We start from the raw sequence: 5,195 nt of genomic DNA, 5'->3' as shown, positions 1-5,195 counted from the left end.
GAGTATTGGAACACGAGTGTTTACCACGGGCATTCGCTGTGTTATTAAGCCGGGCACACATTTAACAACTAGCTAAAACATTCTGACTATGCTCAACATACAGCGATTGTTTCCTGCTCCTGAAGCAGATTTATATACTTTCACATGGAATTTGAACACCGACTGTAATCGCAGACTGAAAGCAACTGGCTCTGACTGGACGCGTTTGAGCGCGATCAGTCATAAGTATCAATTTACATTCATAATCGGCCTTACAATCGTTAAGTGTGTGCGCGACTTAAAGCCGTGGATTCATTATGTCGGACTCACCGCAGGTAACTCATAATCTGCAGTTGTTACTCCTGTCTCCTGACAAAAACATTGCATGCAGCGCCTGTGGAGTGTGGAAAGTTACTGGAGCGTGCAGCCGCGCTCGTCTCTCACAATGAACGTCACGGCAGTGATTGACAAGCCAGAGGGCCAATCGTTTACGCGATGATCGCGTAAACGATTGGCTGATGTTTTTAAGGCCCTACCTCGTGCACAGATGATGTATATTAATATTATTCCTTTCAGTGCACATAATAAATAGTCTTTTATCAGTTAGTAAAGACAGTTTCAAGTAATATTGCAAAAATGTATAAAACAAAACATCCTCTTTAGCACCTTTAACTGAATTCGTGTTTATGATAAACTGATTCACGATATAAGAAAGCGAAATGAGACGCACCTTTAATGTTACTCATGAGTTTTCATTATGTTACTTTACTCGCGAAACGTTAATTAATGTTAGATAAAGCAATGTATTGTTAAATATTTTAATAAATCATTCTGCGTCTCTTGTAAAACTCTAAAGCTGATTTAACGTTTTCTATCGGTTTAAACACCTTAAAACTTAAAACACAAACCTTCTTCAGCAGAATCACAACAATGACGTCACACCACTAAATCAAAATAAAAGTCCTGTTCACAAACATCTGTCTACAATCACAAGTGCATAGAAATACAAATAATATATGAGAAATTCAGAGTTTAATGTATTGGCGAAATACATATTTAAATACATGTTGTTCAATGATGTGCTGAAAATACTGGGATTAAACTACTAAAGACTGTGAGACTTTGTCTAAAAGGTAGAAGGTTAAGAAACTATTTATACCATATATCAATTAAATTAAAATGGAGATGTATATGTTTGTACACGAGACTAGACTTGACAACAAATCTTCACAAGTAAATTGAAACAAATTGCTAATTATTTGAAATAAAAATGTAACTCCTGTACAAATACTAGAAATCATGAAATAATGGAAATAACGGGGAATCATGACACTAACAAATAGTAGATTTCATTTATATATTATAACTTGTTTAATAATTTTGTTTGCTTGGCTGTTTGTTATAAATGTCCAGAAATTCACGTTTTGTGATGTTCTTTTTTAACATGATGTCATTACGTTGCTGTCCTGCCGCTAGCCAATCGTTGCATTGCTGATTGTGGTTTTGAGTATCGATAGGCTATGTTCCAGTGAACACAAGAATATGCAGCAATCTCAGACAACTTAATCCAGATATTTTAACCAAATTAGCCAGAGATCAGTTATCACAATTAGAAGATCTGGCATCTGTCAAATCATCTCGGATGTATTGAGCGACGTACGGAGAACGAACCCCTTGTCCAAGTCCTCGTTTGCTTTGAGGATTTTGCTGGTTATATGAACTAACAGTTCTGAGTGATGCCGTTTCTCAGACACGAACAGTTTTGAGTTTTTGGAAAAGTTTACAGAAGCCCAGAAGCAGTCCATGATGATGACACACTTCTTGACAGACATCCCAGCCCTCACAGCTCTTCGTGTAGGTCATTGATTTACCTATTAAAAATGCTGGGTGAAAATTAAGCTCTTACGTTTACATAACCCTTGCAAATGAATGAGAAAGATTGATTTAAAAAGTAATAATAAACAATGGAACCATATGGTCAAAAGGACATATCAGGCAAAGACTGAAGGAGGTCAGGATGTTTAATAATATAACTCGGATTGCGTTCATCAGAAAGAAGAAAGTCATATACACCTATTATGGCTTGAGGGTGAGTAAAGCTTGGGCTAATTTTCATTTGAAAGTGAATTAATCCTTTAAAAACCGAATGTTGCAATCAACAACAAATACCACAAATCAAAGGAAAATGATTACAATTTTTTATGAATGTTTTGCCAGTTAACAGAATAAATCAATTGACACTGAACAACATTTTAGATTTGCTTAATTTATTTATTCTATTAACTCAGTCAATTGTTTAAAATTTCTTTGTTGTGATCTTCAGTGATTTAAAATGAATGGTAACACATGATAATTCAGGATCAGTCAACTTATATCACAGATAACACTACTCAAATTCACCACTGTAACTGTGTATAAACTCAAAACGAAGATTTCACAAGAACATCTTCACAGAAAATACAGTAAAGTCATATAAAGTGTCTCTGAATTTACAATTATTACTAGTGTTAGGGCACACAAACGCGGTAGTGGCGCCCTACACATAAACACCAAACCACTGTCAGCATTCTCATTGTGACAATACCGAATGGAGAAAGATGTTAGTCACTGTTTAGATTTTATCCGACTACGCCACCCTGGTGGGAGGCCAGGGAAATAACTCCCAATACAAGACACACAGGTAAGTTTTACCAACTGAAGGCAAGGAATTAAGGGAGACGTGGGTAACCATACAAAATAGACTTTATTATAAAATCACATTAATTAAAACTCTCTCGCAAACACACCCACAATAACAGAAATATAATATCCAGGGCCAGGATTTGTGGGAACCAGGCAGGCCGGCTGCAACTCAAGAGGTCATCCAAAACCCACCTCAATCCACACCAAGCAAACACCACACACACACACCATCCAAAAAGAAATTGTATCAGCACACAGCACACTGTGAAACACCGCAGAATGGAGCAGCTAGCCTCCCCAGTTCCACACACACACGACTTCACTGGCCCTGGAGAGAAAGAAAAAAAAAAAAGCATTAAAGAAAAACAACCAACAATTAAGACAAATAACAATTAAATGAAAAATAAGCCAAACACCAAAATAATAAAGTTACTGCAACAGTTCTAATGCTCAGGCCTCCAGAAAACACCACATAGGCCTACAAACGAATAGCCAACATCAGAATGGCACTGGAGCAAGGCATCAAAAATAAGTAAATAAACAACCCAATACATACAAACAAGAAATGTATAAAGAAAATACAATAATGAAATAAAAAGAAAAAAAGCCAAAATAAACAGAAAACGAGACAAACAAAATCAATCAAATTAAACAAGAAAAATTAAATCCAAAAGCTTAACTGATAGGCAGCCTTGCGGACGCGTATCCGAAGCCCGCTTTAACAGCCCCGGCGACGTGCAAGGCAGCAAAACAGTATACAGTCCAATGACACGATCGAAACCAAAATATATCCGTAAGCAAAACAGCAGCTGCGTCACGTGAAATCACTAGCCGAGAACTGGACTCAATGTTCCCCTTTCCCTTTAACCTAGGAGTATGACAATTAGTCAAAAAAAAGAAATAATTAAACAGAACAAATATGAAAGACAAAAGCGGCATACTTACAATTGATGTTGAATACTGGACGCAACGCTGTATGGTTACTCACTACCGGTGCCGCAGCTCAGTCCAGCGATCAGCCTTCACACACATACGCACCTGCCCTTGCTGCTATTACTAAAAGCAACACGCTATAAATAATACAACTTAAATGGTCGCAAGTTAAGTATCAAAACATACCTGCAAGTGAACTCCGCCACAACTTGCCGCAATGCCAAATGCCACCAGCTCCGCTCTAAATTAAACTATAAATAGCGCATATTAACCTCGCAATATGCGCATCACTACACCACCAACAAAAACTCTACATACCTGAATGGAAAATGGAACGGAAACGGAAATGCCAGGGGGAGAGAGAGAGAGAAGCACCCCAAGTCAGAAAACATACCTACCCGTCAAAATAAGGGTCCTTAAATAGGGCAGCTATTATCACTCAATTGGTTTACCAACGACACTCCAACCAACCAATAAGATGACGTAACTCATCCTGCCACATCATCATGTCAATTCAAACACTACTACACGAAAATCAAATATATCATACACAATCTTCAGTTTTGAAGGCCACTGCTTGCTTGAGGATGGGATGGCTAGAGAAGTGTCTTTTTCCAGACTCTCTTTCCACTGCAGAAATAACTGGAGGCCGATGCGGTTTGCGAAACTCCGGGCCATATTTTAACGATCTAAGCGCATGGTCTAAAGTGCACGGTGCAAGTGCGCTTAGTGCATGTCCGAATCCACTTTTGATAGTTTAAGGACAGGAAAAACAGTCGGCACATCCGGCACGCCCGCTGCATCATCTAAAAGGGTTGTCCCTATTCTCTTAATGAGTAACGGATGTGTTTTTGGCGTAATGTGAAATAAACCAGTCAGAGTCTCATCTCTCATTGCCTTTAAAAGCCAGTTGTGCTCGTGCCATGGCGGATTCGCAGTTTACATGGCGGAATTTGCAAGCGGAAAAACTGAACTGAAGATTAATTATAAAGATAAAACCATAAAGACCTTAATTCAACAGGAGCAAGGTCTGCCAACCAAAGCACCACAGTTTTCCCTTCATAAGTACTGCAAAAGACTTGTCTGAACTCCATCTTTGGCTGATGGCACAGGCTGCAGGTAAATGTTTTTGCCTAGCACAAAACTCAAATCATTTGTGAAATTCCCTGATGATGAAAAGTTTCCACACCAGTAAAGGTGATTAACAATGCTTTTTTTTCCAGGGGCATCTTCTTGGCTTGGCAAGCTCATCAATTTTCATGCCAAAACCTACAGTACGCAAAGCATTATTACGATATGATAGACACGCATAACATATAATTATGACTCCATGTTTTCCTAATTTCATTTATATATGGCTATATATATATATATATATATATATATATATACATATATACATATATATATACATATATATATATATATATACATATATATATATATATACATACATATATATATATATATATATATATATATATACATATATATATATACACATATATACATATATATATATACACATATATACATATATATATATACACACATATATACATATATATATATATATATATATATATATATATATATATATA

General features: G+C 36.8%; 1 long non-coding RNA gene across 1 annotated transcript; it reads right to left on the bottom strand.

Annotated features, from left to right (window-relative positions):
* Positions 1 to 2,326: 2,326 nt before the first annotated feature.
* Positions 2,327 to 4,146, bottom strand: LOC125248869. The gene is made up of 3 exons (XR_007180422.1): positions 3,913 to 4,146; positions 3,607 to 3,845; positions 2,327 to 3,529 (listed from the first exon to the last, which is right to left on the bottom strand). It is a non-coding gene; the product is annotated as an uncharacterized LOC125248869 (long non-coding RNA).
* Between the last annotated feature and the right edge of the window lie 1,049 nt (positions 4,147 to 5,195).

This window comes from Megalobrama amblycephala, linkage group LG1, assembly GCF_018812025.1.
Source record: "Megalobrama amblycephala isolate DHTTF-2021 linkage group LG1, ASM1881202v1, whole genome shotgun sequence".
In the NCBI taxonomy this organism is placed as follows: Eukaryota; Metazoa; Chordata; class Actinopteri; order Cypriniformes; family Xenocyprididae; genus Megalobrama; species Megalobrama amblycephala.
Note: the sequence above shows the minus strand (reverse complement) of the source record. Positions and strands in the feature narration are given on the sequence as shown.